General features: G+C 34.7%; 1 long non-coding RNA gene across 1 annotated transcript in view; it reads right to left on the minus strand.

The window, feature by feature from the left end:
- The window catches only part of LOC116468873 (uncharacterized), a 628,872-nt gene that overhangs the window by 386,088 nt on the left and 227,703 nt on the right, over positions 1-15,081 (minus strand). The window lies entirely within an intron of this gene.

A 15,081-nucleotide genomic window follows, 5' to 3' on the forward strand; every position in this document is an offset into this window, starting at 1 on the left:
ATACATATATACATATATGTGTATATATAGTACATATACATATATACATATATGTGTATATATAGTACATATACATATATATATACATACATGACACACATTAACAAATGCTGAAATTTGTCACATGCTTTCTCTGCATTAATTGAAATTATGTGCTTTTTTTGCTATATTAACATGATGTATTATATCAATTAATTTGCATATGTTGAACCATTCTTGAATCCCAGGGCTAAGTCTCACTTGATTCATGTGAAATTTATCCCTGGATACAAGAATCATTCAACATATGCAAAGTGCATTATCTTTCAAATGTGTTATTGGATTCAGTTTGCTAGTATTTTGTGGAGAATTTTTGCTTTTATGTTCAGGAATACTGGCCTATGTTTTCTTTGCTTGTGTTATCTTTTTCTGGCTTTTGTATCAGAACAATGCCAGCCTCATAAAAATATGTTTGGAAGTATTCCCCCTCTTCCACTTTTTTGGAAGAGTTTGAAATGAATGAGCATTAATTATTCTTTGAATATTTGGTGGAATTCACCAATGAAGCTATCTGATCCTGGGCTTTTAATTTCTTGGAAGGTTTCTGACTACTGATTCAATTGCCTTATTTATTATTGATCTGTTTAGGTTTTCCATTTATTCTCGATTCAGTTTTCGTAGGTTGTATGTTTTTAAAGATTTATCCATTTCTTCAAGGTTAATTTATTTGAGAAAAATTTTTCATAACAGCCAAGAGGAGATCTTATCATTCTTTTATTTATGAGTCATCTCTTATGATTTCTTCTTTTTTTAATTCTAACTATTTGAATATTCTTTTTTATTAGCATAGCTAGGGGTTTGTCAATGTTTATCTTTTCAAAAAAAACTCTTAGTTTTTCAAATTTTTTCTATTTTGCATTTTACATATTTCTACTGTCATCTTTATTATTTTTTTCTGATTTTTTTAATTTAAAATATCTTTAAATTTAAATTTTAAATTTTCTACTTTTTAGAATTAGGTGTTTGCCACTATAAACTTTTTTCTTAGTACTGCCTTTGTGCATCCATAAGTTTTCATAGGTTGTATTCTCATTTATCTTGAGATACTTTTTACATTTCCACTATATTTTCTTTTTTGCCCAATGTTTGTTCAAGAGTGTGTTGTTTAGTTTCAATGTATTTGTGAATTTTCTCAGTTTTTTACTGTTACTGTTTTTAGTTTTATTCTATTGTGGCTGAAAAAGATAATTGGGGTGACTTTAATCTTTTTAAACTGATCAGACCTGTTTTGTGATGTAATGTGATCTATCCTAGAAAACATTCCACGTGCACTTGAAAAACATATATATTCTTCTACTGTTGGATGGAAAGATCTGCATGTGTCTGTTAGGTCCACTTGGTGCATAGTGTTGTTCAAGTTAGCTGTTTCTATATTGATTTTGTATCTGGATGTTCTATCTATTATTAAAAGTACAGCACTGGAGTATCCTACTATTATTGTATTTTTGTCAGTCTCCTTTGTAACTTTTAGTATTTGCTTTATATATTTAGGTGCTCTGATGTTGGGCATATGTATATTTGTAATTGTTATAATTTGCTGTTGAATTGACCATTTTATCATTATAGGATAGATTTTTTTTCTTTTACTGCTTTTAATATATCATCCCACTCACTCCCGTTCTACAAGATTTCTGGTAATAAATTTTCTGATAGTCTCATGGAGGGAGATGAAAAAGAAGCAGTTAAGGACACTTAGAGGGAACAGACAGTGAAGTGGGAGGAGAATCAGGCAATGGGGATCCCACACAGTGATGATGAAGAGTTTCAAGGAAAAGGGCATGGTCCACTGTGTCAAATGCTACTGCGACAGGAAATAAGATAAGGCCTGAGACTTGGGGAAAACATGTAATAGCAGGATTAAAATAAATCAGTCAAGCACTTTAAAAATGTTCAGAGCAGTAACAAAGAAATTAAACTACCACCTAATGATATTGGGAAAGGTAACAAATAGCAATGAGCAGGTACTCAAGATCAAGAAAAATAGAAATTTTTGCTTAAATATTTCTTATTTTAAAAATGGTCTTCAAATTAAAGGTGAGTTCAATAATAAGGAGTAAGAAGGCAAGCCCATGATATTCGTAAAAATGGAATTCTGCCATAAATGACTTGTTGCTAGGGCCCCTTCAAGTACCTGCTTGAGTGATGTCAAACTTGTTGACATTTATCATAAGTAGTCACAAAGAATATGAGGGATTCCAAAAGACTATAAATGAACAAATGTGACTTTTACTAAAATGGAGCAGGAATTTTTGTATTAATATTGATATGATATTTAACAATTTCTATAATTGTTTATTAACAAAATTGCTTTGAGATATTGTTCACCCAGCCATCATTTAACGAAAGCTACTTTTGTTAGAGCACCTACTATGTGCAAACACTCTGCTATAAACTGGAGACATCAACATAAAAGCATTTAATATCTTATATATGTATTTTTTTTTACAGTTTTGGACAAAACACTTTACACACAATATCTAGTGTGATAATCACAATATCTAGTGTGATAATCACAACAACCCTATGATGTTGACAAAATAGATACTGCTGTCTCCATTTAACAGATGTGAAATATAGAATTCAGATAAATATAGTGACTTTTCCTGGTAATCCAGCTAGAAAATGAAATATTTATGATTATAAGTCTAGTGATCTCTTTGTTATATCATGGCTTTGCAATAATTAGGAGCTATTATCTGAAATAATCTCCATCTTTATAGCATTTTTAGGATATTAGAACAGCATATTCTTATAGTTTAGCAGATTTTGACACTGCTAAGTCATTTGTCAAATCCCTCATAAGCATTTAATCAATGAGATATAGTAATATGGGTTGATGAAAAAATTCAGAAGTTTTACAAGCAGGTTGTAATAATAGTGACTCTCAAGAGTCACTATTAATTTAAAATGCCTCTTCTAATGAGGAAGTACAGGATTCTACTCATAGCTTTGTCCCTCAATATGAAGTAGTGGTACAGACATAAAGCCATGTATTTCAGGTATTTGGGGTTAAATTAGCCAGAGATCTATAATACATATTTGTAACTAATACAATGACAAAATTAAAATTATCTTAATAGGTGAAAATCATACATAATATCTAATGTTATTAAACTAAATTTAACGTCATACATTTTATTTCAAACAATAGCACACATAAGGGGAGATTTAAATTAGTACTAGCTTAGATAAAAATGAGTTGGGAAGTTTACATTTATTTTAAAGGGTTAATAACTCTATCAGTATGCTGAAATGTATAGTCATCAGGAAAACACAAATTGAAACCAGAATGAAACACAGATTCAAAACTACTAGAATGGCTATATTTAAATGACTAGCAAGATATGTTGCAACTGGAACTCATTCATTGCTAGTGAGAATGCAAAAGGGTACTGTCACTCTGGAAAAATGTTTGGCTGTTTCTAAAGAAGTTAAACATAAACTCTGCCCTAGCAATTTTATTCTTATATACTTACCCGAAAGCAATGAAAACATATGTTCCTTCAAGTTTTTACAGAAAAGTTCGTAACAACCTTACTGTTATAATACATCTATATATACATATGACATAATACATACTGTATAAGCCCATTTTTATTATTATCACTAAAACTAATCAACAGTGACAGAAGTAAGAAAATGATTGCCTTTAGGGTACGAAGAGCAGGAAATTAACTTGAAACAGGAATAGCGATCTTTCTGGAATGAAACTAATGTCCTATATCTTATGTTGGGTAGTCGTCACATAGGTGTACACAATTTTCAACAGTCATCAAACTGAAATCTTAGGACCTCTATATTTTATTCTATTTTAAACAAATGGCACCTTAATTTTAAAAACACAAAACATAAAAAACATTGTTTTCCATTGAAGGAATACAAGAAAAATTGGTGTAAGTTATAGAAAAAGAAATTTCAGTTCGACATAAAATTTTCTAAACTTAAGAAACTTCAAACATAGAATAAGCTATTTCATTAAACAGTGTATTTATTATTTCTAGGCCAGACATGGTGGCTCATGCCTGTAAACCTAGCACTTTCGGAGACAGAGGCAGGCGGATCACCTGAGGTCAGGAGTTCGAGACCAACATGGTGAAATCCCATCTCTACTAAAAATACAAAAATTACCCGGGTGTGGTGGTGGGTGCCTGTAATCCCAGCTAATCGGGAGGCTGAGGCAGGAGAATTGCTTGAACCCAGGAGGTGGAGGTTGCAGTGAGTCAAGATCATGCCATTGCACTCCACCCTGGGTGTCTCAAAACAACAACAACAACAAAAAGTATATTTATCATTTCTGAAAATATTCAAACAAAAGGAGAATGATCTACTTTTGGAGACTGTTTAATTCAAACATCCCGGGCAGAAATACTTCCTAGAGCATTTTAAAGCCTTTTCATCAGACTCACTGATATCCTATGTTAACAAAGATTTTCTTTTCTCACATTTAGTCCATATTTAACTTCTCATTTCCTTCTTTCATATCTAATTAAACAGCGTTTAAGAATGCTAAAAGAGTAGAAAAAGCTAGCAGACTTAAACTTATAAGCCACTTCTATAGGTTGATAATGCATACACTACTGTATTAAGAAGGACCCTGAGGGCAAACCCACAGGTTAGTAGCAAAGAATATTGTCACTGTTTAGTGATATCTACCATGAGCCTAAGAGGCAAGAGAGTGACAAAAGTACCAGGAGTTTGCCATCACAGAGTTAAATAAAATGTGTAAAGATGTACATCAGATAAAAATGGTTATTATAGACTGAGGCCTCAATACATCATAAGCCAATAATCAACAAGTTAGTAAAGAAATGAAATAAGGAAGAGAAAAGAAAGCATGAGGGAAATATTAGTATCTAAATATCCGTTGCTTTATGGCTGTTTTCTTTCCTGGTTGCCAGATTTAGAGTATCTGGAATCTTTAAACAATGTACTAAATTGATTTGGGCATGATAGCTAAGCATAAACACATTGAAATAGTCTAGGTTTTCTCCTCAACAAAATATTAGCAAACCACATTCAACAATACATTAAAAAGATCATTCATCATGACCAGGTGGGATTTATCCCAGGGCTGCAAGAATGGTTCAACATATGCAAATTAATCAATTGATACTACAGTTGTAGTAATACTGCAGATCTTTCCATCCAACAGTAGAAGAATATATATGTTTTTCAAGTGCACGTGGAATGTTTTCTAGGATAGATCACATTACATCACAAATTGATACTACATATCAACAGAATAAAGGACAAAAAACATATGATCATTTCGACTGATGTTGAAAAAGCATCTGATAAACTTTAACATCTCTTCATAATAGAAATCCTCAAAAAACTCGGTTTAGAAGAAACATAACTCAACATTTAAAAAGCCATATATGACAGGCCCACAGCTAGTATTACACTGAACAGGGACAAAATCAAAGCCTTTCCTTTTGGATCTGGAACATTACAAGAATGCCCATTTTCACTACTGTTGTTCAGCATAGTAAGGAAAGTCTTAGCTAGAGCAATCAGACAAGAAAGAAAAATAAAGGGCATCCACATTGGAAACGAAGAACGCAAATTATGTTTCTTTGCAGATAATATGATCTTACACTTGGAGAAAACTAAAGACAACACCAAAAAAACTATTCAAACTGATAAATTCAGTCTAGTTGCAAGATACAAAATCAACATATGAAAATCAGTAGCATTTCTATATAACAACTGTGAACAATCTGAAAAAGAAATAATGAAAGTACTCCCTTTACAATAGCCACAAATAAAATGAAATAACTAGGAATTAACCATTAAAGTGAAAGATTTCTATAAAGACAACTATAAAATGATAATGAGGGAAATTGAACAAGATGCAAAAAATTGGAAAGATATTCTATGTTCATGGACTGGAAGAATCAATATTGTTAAAATGTCCATACTACCCAAAGCAATCCACAGATTTGATGCAATTTTTATAAAAATACAAATGACATTCTTCACAGAAATGGAAAAAGCAATTCTAAAATTTATATGGAACCACAAAAGACCCTGAGTAGCCAAAGCTACCCTAAGCAAAAAGAACAAAACTGGAGGAATGACATTACCTGACTTCAAATTATACTAAAGGGCTACAGTAACCAAAACAGCATGGTACTCGCATAAAAACAGACACATAGACCAATGGAACAGAATAAAGAACCCAGAAACAAGTCCACGCACCTACTGTGAACTCGTTTTTGACACAGGTGCCAAGAATATACACTGGAGAAAAGACAGTCTCTTCAATAAATGGTACTGGGGAAACTGAATATCCACATGGATATCTATGTGCAGAAGAATGAAACTGGATCCCTTTCTCTCACCATATACAAAAATCAAAGCAAAATGGATTAAACACTTAAGTCTAACACCTCAAACTACTATGAAACTACTAGAAGAAAACACGGGGGAAACTCTCCAGGGTATTGGTCTGGGCAAAATAAAATCCTTGAGTAATACCCCACAAGCATAGGCAAACAAAGCAAAAACAGACAAATGGGATCACATCAAATTAAAAAGCTTCTGCACGGCAAACAATCAACAAAGTAAACAGATAACACAGAGATTGTGAAAAAATATTTGCTAACTACTCATCTGACAAGGGATTAATAATTAGAATACATAAGAAGCTCAAACAACTCTAAAATTTCTAGACTTCATAAAACTTAAAAATCTAATAATCTGATTTAGAAATTGGCAAAAAATTTAAATAGACATTTCTCAAAAGTAGACATATGAATGGCAAACAGGCATAAGAAAAAGTGCTTAACATTACTGATCATCAGAGATATGCAAATCAAAACTACAATGAGATATCATCTCACTCCAGTTAAAATGACTTTTATCTAAAAGTCAGGCAAGCCAGGCATGGTGGCACATGCCTGTAGTCCCAGCTATTCGGGTGGCTGAGGTGGGAGGTCACTTCAGCCACAGGGTCAAGGCTGAAGTAAGCTGAGATCACACCACTGCACTCCAGCCAGGGTGACAGAGTGATACCCTATCTCAAAAAAAAGAAAAGCCAGGCAATATCAAATGCTGGCGAGGATATGGAGAAAAGGGAACCCTTATATACTGTTGGTGGGGAAGTAAATTAGTATGGCTATTATGAAGAACAGTTTGGAGTTTTCTCAAAACAATTAAAAATAAAGGTATCTTATGATCCAGGAATCCTTCTGCTGGGTTTTTACCCAAAAGAAAGGAAACTAGTATATTGAAGAGATATATCTGTACTCCCATGTTTGTCCCAGCACTCTTCACAATAGCCAAGATTTGGAAGCAACCTAAGTGTCCATCAACAGATGAATGAATAAAGAAAATGTGACACTTATATCCAATGGAGTACTATTCAGCCATAAAAGAAAATTAAATCCAATCCTGTCATTCGCAATAACATGGATGGAACTGGAATTCATTACATTAAGTCAAATAAGGCAGGCAGAGAAAAGCAAACATCTCACGTTCTCACTTACTAGTAGCATCTAAAAATGAAATCAATTAAACTCATAGAGAGAGAGAGAATAAAAGAATGGTTACCAGAAGTTGGGAATGGTAGTGAGAAGTAGATTGAGACAGTTAATAGGTACAAAAAAGATAGAAATAATAAATAAGACCTAGTATTTCATAGTACAACAGGGTGATTGTCATCAAAATAATTTAATTGTACATTTTAAATTAACTCAAAGACTATAATTGTAACAAAAAGGACAAGTGCTTCAGGGGATGGATACACAATTCTACATGTTATGACTATTATGCTTTGCATGCCTATACCAAAATATTTCATGTACCCCATAAATGTATACACCTATTATGTACCCACAAAAATTAAAAATTAAAAAATTTCAAAAGCCTGGATTTTCAATAAAAGTTAAAATACTGTAATAGTACTCTTCTAAAATCAGACTGAAAGCCCAGACATAGTATAAAGATTTGCATAAAGCTAAATCCAGTAGAAACCCACTTTGACTTACAAGATTGTAAATATTTTTAGGAACTTTGTAATGCATAAAATTCTCCTTCCCTGCCTCATACAGATCTAAAGTGACCAAACATACTAAATATGTAATGTGTAATTTCCAGCTGAAAAAAACTTAGCCCAGCCCCTCCTGGCTCAGTTAGAAGGTCGTTTCCTTGGAAAGAGCTATACACTCCCAATGGTAAATAAAGCTCCAATTGCAGTCGCAAATGTGGTAATACACAAGATGTCTTCACAGCAAGGCTAATCACCAGATGGGGAGCTTGCCTAATTGGTTGAGGATGTTTTCTGCTCTGGTCATATCTTGGCAAATAGAACAAAGAGAGGCCAAGAGGCCTAATGGCTAGAACATGAGTATGAGTGTGGAGTTCTGTGATCTGCCCTCTGTTTGTTGTAGGTCTCTGGACAATTCCGTTAACCTTGCTATATTTTATTTTACTATAAATATAACTAAGACTCCGCATACTTATCTATTTTCCAGAAAATGTTACATGCAAAATTATTAAGGTTAAAATAAGAAATAATTCCTCTATATTGAAACATTGTTTTCTGAAGCAAATTAGGTTTATTCTTCTTAATTTCTCTTGGTTCAGCATGTAGAGTCAGTTACATGGCAGCATTTTCTTAGGGACGAAAATGTTTATGGGGTAAAGAACCACTGACAGTCAAACACAAGGGGCCAGGACTCTTCCACGGCAAAGAGCAGCTTAAGGTCAAATTTATTCACTCAATGTCTTACTTCTTCCTATTGACCCAAAAGTTAGGGACCAAAGTCAGCACCCCCCAGCAGAGGTGCAGCCAGGTTACAAACCAGCCTTCATGTAAACAAGTAAGTACCATAATATCTAGGAATAGCCAACACCCAAACTAGACAGAAAAAAAAATTGTTCTCAAATTTATAAAAATTTTAGGATTACAAGCATGAAGAATTAATGCTAATAATTAATTAATGAGGGTCTGCTATTTCCACTAGTCTGTAGATTCCTTGTGGGTAGATACTACATCTCTTGTTCCCACAGGTTTGTGTGATAAGATACAGCTAACACAGTGTCATCAGATACAGCTCCAGCCATGGCAAAGGTCAAGGTGGGTAGAAATCGTGGCCTGAATTGGGCCAGAGACAAACCAAGGTCTTAAGAGAGAACCAGAGAAAAGAGATATGTGCCAGAAACTGGGAGGTGTCACTAGACACAGGGGTAGCAGAAAATTCTCACCTTGAGACCAGAACAGAGGAAGACTGAGTGGCTACAGCAGAAATTGAAAGCATAGAATGGGCAACAAATGAATAGGAGAAGATGCTAAGATTGGAGGCAAAAGCACATCTGAGTGCCTCACCTCTGAAATCAGAAGGAAAATGCCTTGAGTGGGGAGATGAGTTTTTACAGCAGAAGCTGGATTTTCAGTCCAGTGCTTCTTAAAGGGACCTGGCTTACTTTTGCTATCATGCAACTGGAATAATTTGAGGTAAACAAAAAAAAATCTAAAAATTAAAGAGAAAGCAGAAACTGAATGGTCTTTCACAGCTGGACAGGGTATGGCTGGCCAGGACAAAGCAGGACTAGGCATCAAGAGGTACCAACACTGAGAGAGCCCTTGATCAAAGCATAGCCTGGCAGGCTCCAAGTTGTTACTGGAAGATCCTGGTACCACGGTCTCACAGGCATTGGCCTCTCCTGAACCGTTGCTTGTTCTGCCTAACAGTGGCAAATCTGTTTTCGAAGTAGCAATAATTGTATAGTAAAGTTATAAGCTATTGTTAGAAATTGGAAAAAATCATTTTTAAAAAACTAGAGAAAATAGTGTTTTACCTCAAAAATGTATAAACATACAGATATATTTAATTTTCGTTAAACCTTCATTTCCTAAGTTTGGAAAAATCACCTAGATTCCTCTAACTGTTCCTATAGTCAAAAAGTAAATCTACATGTCCCATGCTATATTGAATGAGAAGGGTCTGTTTACTGTGTTCTTGTCTAAATCTCTTGGCCTTTTTCTGTCCAAATAAGTTGGTACTATTAATAATTCAGTCCCCAAAATCAGAAAAAATATAAAATTAATTCCCTTTTCCATGAATTTAGATGATATAATTAGGCCATGCTTTTGGCTTATGACTATTTCCATGACTAAAATCACTTGGGAACTGCTTGTTTCCCATCAACATTTGGTCGTAAGAGTGATGGTGGGTGTCTTCTACGGGAGACAGTAGGTCAATGGCCAAAGGCCAATGGAGACAAACAGATGTTGCGGTTAACCAAATTGAGAAGGAATACATAAATTTTATTCCAAAAGCCTCTTGCCAGAAGTGCTATAAAGAGCAAATCCATGCTTGATCCTCTACCTCCCATTTGATGGAAAATATTCAGATGTATTTGTCTGAATTCTTCAAAGAACCCTGGTAACTCGGTCTTTCCAATAAATATAGGCCAAAAGGGGTATTAATCCCTTTTATAACCAACTTCAGTATGCACATTCTTAGAAAATGTGTGTGAAAAATTGAAGCAAGTTATACACGTAAGCAAAATTTTACCTTCTCCTCAAATATGGGGACATTAACAAAAAGGAAAAAAGTACATGTTGCTGAGCGAGTTCATTTCAGAAAATGTCACATATGCGCTTTTCTCAGAAATCTTCCTGGAAACCTTTTCTGGGACTAGATCAAGGGACATACACTCTTGTGCATTACAGGAAAAATGGGAAAGGAGAAATTTAGTGAGTATTTGAAACTGTGCCTAAAAATTATTTAAAAAGTGTATTTCTGTACAAATTTTTGAGCCAAAAATTGTCTTATAAGTAGGAAATATAGTCACTTTACTTTAAATACTATGAAACTAGAGTGTGTACATTTGCCATGAACATTGAAGTAGTCTCCAGTGTGAGAATAAAGGAGAGAGGAGAAGTTTAAGCCTGGAATATTGGCACCACTAAGCCAAAGACAAGCATGAGAGAGTATTGCCTACTTCCCAAAAAGCACATTAGGGCCAGGGGTATGTGAGTAAAATGAAGTAGGAATAGATGGCAATAACCAGACAAGCCAGAGCTTCTGACCACTGTTCAGAAGGCAGATTTCCTAGATACAGATAATCCTGCAGACCATAAAGTTACAGTCATTGCTATATATACATATATATATATATATACACACACACACACAGGCAAAAGATGTGTGTGTGTCAGGCAAAAGATAACTCGTTCCCCATGAGCCATGCCCTTGTAAAATCTCCTCTCCTTGAATGTGAGCAGAACTTGTAAATATGATGAGATATCACTCCAAAACTATATTACAGGGCAAAATCTGTATTATCGAGGTGGGCCTAACTTGATCACATGATCCCTTTAAAAACAAAGAGTTTTCTCTGGCTGGTTGCAGGAGAGGAAGTCAGAGATTTGATAGCTAGCAGACAATGGGGAGCTCAGTCATAAGCTTTCAAGGAAATGAATTCTGCCTACAACCAATGAACTTGGAAGAGAATCCCAAGTCCCAAATAAGAAGCCCAGCCCTGGACAACACCTTGATTTCAGTCTAGAGAAACCCTGAGAAGAGAATACAATGGCACTGTACCTAGACTTCTGGCCTACACAACTGCAAGATAATAAATACGTGTTGTTTTAAGCTGTACAGTCTGTGGTAATTTGTGGCACAGCAAGAGAAAACTAATACAAACTGGGTGTGGTGGCTCATACCTGTAATACCAGCACTCTAGGAGGCCCAGGAAGGCAGATCACTTGAGCCCGAGGTTTGAGACCAGCCTGGGCAACGTGCTGAAACCCTGTCTCTACAAAAAATACAAAAAAAAAAAAAAAAATCACCCGAGCATGATGGTGTGCACTTGTAGTACCAGCTACCTAGCGGACTGAATGGGAGGATTGCTTGAGCCCAGGAGGTCAAAGCTACAGAGCTGTGATCATGCCACTGCACTGCAGCCTGAGCAACTGAGCAAGACCCTGTCTCACAAAAAAAAAGAAAAGAAAAGAAAACTAATACAAATTCAAGAATACAAATACAAAGAAGAAACTAATACAAAAAGAACCTAATACAAATACAACACTGTACTTGCTGAGTCAAATATGACTAATCTAAGAATCTGCTAACATAGTGACTATAGACCTTCTAAGAATCTTCTAGCTCTACAATTCTATAATTTTAATGAACTTCTTTGATAATATATCATGCCAGTCACTATAGCTCATTTAAAAATTACCCCATCTGTGAGTTGAACTGATGACATATTTCTTTAGTATCTGTGAGATGTTTCTTTACACAAACAATAGACAAGCAGAGAGCCAAATCATGAATGAACTCCTATTCACAATTACTATAAAGAGAATAAAATACCTAGGAATACAGCTAATAAGGGATGTGAAAGACCTCTTCAAGGAGAACTATAAACCACCGCTCAAAGAAATAAGACAGGATGCAAACAAATGGAAAAACATTCCATCCTCATGGATAAGAAGAATCAATATCATGAAAATGGCCATACTACCCAAAGTAATTTACAGATTCAATGCCATTCCCAACAAACTACCACTGAAATTCTTCACAGAATTAGAAAAAAACTATTTCTAAACTTCACATGGAATCAAAGAAGACCCCATATAGCCAAGACAATCCTAAGCAAAATGAATAAAGCTGGAGGCATCACGTTACCTGACTTCAAACTATACTACAAAGCTACAGTAACAAAAACAGCATGGTACGGGTACTGAAACAGATGTATAGACCAATGGAGCAGAACAGAGAGCTCAAAAATACCACCACACATCCACATCCATCTGATCTTAGACAAACCTGCCAAAAACAAGCAATGGGGAAAGGATCTCCTATTTAGTAAATGGTGCTGAGAAAACTGGCTAGCCATATGCAGAAAACTGAAACTGGATCCCTTCCTTACACCTTACACAAAAATCAACTCAAGATGGATTAAAGACTTAAATGTCAAACCCCAAACCATAAAAACTCTAGAAGAAAACCTAGGCCATACCATTCATGACACAGGCATGGGCAAAGACATCATGACAACAACACCAAAAGCAATTGCAACAAAAGCCAAAATTGACAAATGGAACCTAATTAATCTAAAGAGCTTCTGCCCAGCAAAAGAAACTATCATCAGAGCAAACAGGCAACCTACAGAACAGGAGAAATTTTTGCAATCTACCCATCTGACAAAGGTCTAATATCCAGAATTTACAAGGAACTTAAACAAATTTACAAGAAAAAACCTCCAGCAAAAAGTGGGTAAGGGATATCAACAGACACTTCTCAAAAGAAGACATTTATGCCTCCAACAAACATATGAAAAAATGCTCAACATCACTGATCATCAGAGAAATGCAAATCAAAACCACAATGAGACACCATCTCACGCCAGTCAGAATGGTGATTATTAAAAAGTAAGGAAACAATAGATGCTGGCGAGACTATGGAGAAATAGGAATGCTTTTACACTGTTGGTGGGAATGTAAACGAGTTCAACCATTGTGGAAGACAGTATGGAGATTCCTCGAGGTCTAGAACCAGAAATACCATTTGACCCAGCAATCCCATTACTGGGTATATACTGAAAGGAAGATATATATCATTCTACTATAAAGACACATGCAAACGTGTGTTTATTGCAGCACTATTTACAATAGCAAAGACATGGGACCAACCCAAATGCCCATCAATGATAGACTGGATAGAGGAAATGTGGTGCATATACACCATGGAATACTATGCAGTCATAAAAAGGAATTAGATCATGTCCTTTGCAGGGAGATGAATGAAGCTGGAAGACATCATCTTCAGCAAACTAACAGAGGAACAGAAAACCAGATACCCCATGTTCTTACTCATAAGTGGAAGTTGAACAATGAGAAAACATGGACACAGGGAGGGGAACAACACACACTAAGGCCCGTTGGGGGGTAGGAGGTGAGAGGAGGGAACTTAGAGGATGGGTCAATAGGTGCAGCAAACCACCATGGCACACGTATAACTATGTAACAAGCCTGCATGCTCTGCATATGTATCTCTTTTTTTTGTTTTTGTTTTTTTAGAATTATATAAAAAAAAAACAGAAAACAAGCTTAAATAAATAAGATAAAAATACAAACTTAAAAAATTATTTAAAATAAAATCCCCAAAAAAAGATATTTTAGATTTTTTTCAGTAAACAAAGTTTCTTTGTATTATTACACTGTAGGAGCTTTGTATAAATTTTAGCAAATTTACAGTATTTTATGGGAAATATTTTGACTTTGGTCATCAAAACCTGTGTGAAAATTGTAGGTTATTCAAATCACACGCTCATTTAATGTTACCTTAGAGTGTTTTCCAACATGAGGATTTGATCCAATGTCCATAATTTCAAAGGATGTAAATCTGGTAACCATAAAATGGTAAGCCAGCACAGCCAAGTATAGAAACCATGTGCAGTGAAGCAAGTATGTTTCCATTTGGTCTCTGTATTCTTTACTCTGGAGAAACCCAATTCCTCCCAAACAAATCTTGTTTTACTTACATCTGTTTTAAATAGCTAGTATGTAGAGCAAACTACCACATATGGTAACAGAGATCATATCATCTAAGAGGAATTTGATAATGATATTAAAGTATTTTTAATTGAAACAAATTAGTCACAAACCCCAATTTAAACAACACCTCTTCTGGGTGAAAAGTATCTCAAATATTTAAAAGAAGTTCTTTATACAAAACTCTTCTAAGAAGAAAGAAAAAGAAAAGAAGTATTCTATCTTTTCTCTAATGAATGGCACTTGTTTTATAAACCTAAACAGCAACAGATTTTAGCTTTAGTTTGTATTGCAAGAATGATCATAAATGGCAATTTTAAAAGCCTAGTTTGTCAAAAATGTAGTTAGAAAACATCACTTACTTCTAAAAAGTGATCTGTCATTCTTTAGTAATGAATAAGGCAAACTTTTTTGTGGTGGAGAGGGGGGAATTAAACCTTATTTATTTTTAAAACCAAATTACTAAGAAAATATATCACAGCCTGAAAACAGCAAATGGACAGGCTGTATCATCATTTCAAGTAATAAGT

The sequence above is a fragment of the Hylobates moloch genome, unplaced genomic scaffold (assembly GCF_009828535.3).
Source record: "Hylobates moloch isolate HMO894 unplaced genomic scaffold, HMol_V3 SCAFFOLD_2, whole genome shotgun sequence".
Classification (NCBI taxonomy): Eukaryota; Metazoa; Chordata; class Mammalia; order Primates; family Hylobatidae; genus Hylobates; species Hylobates moloch.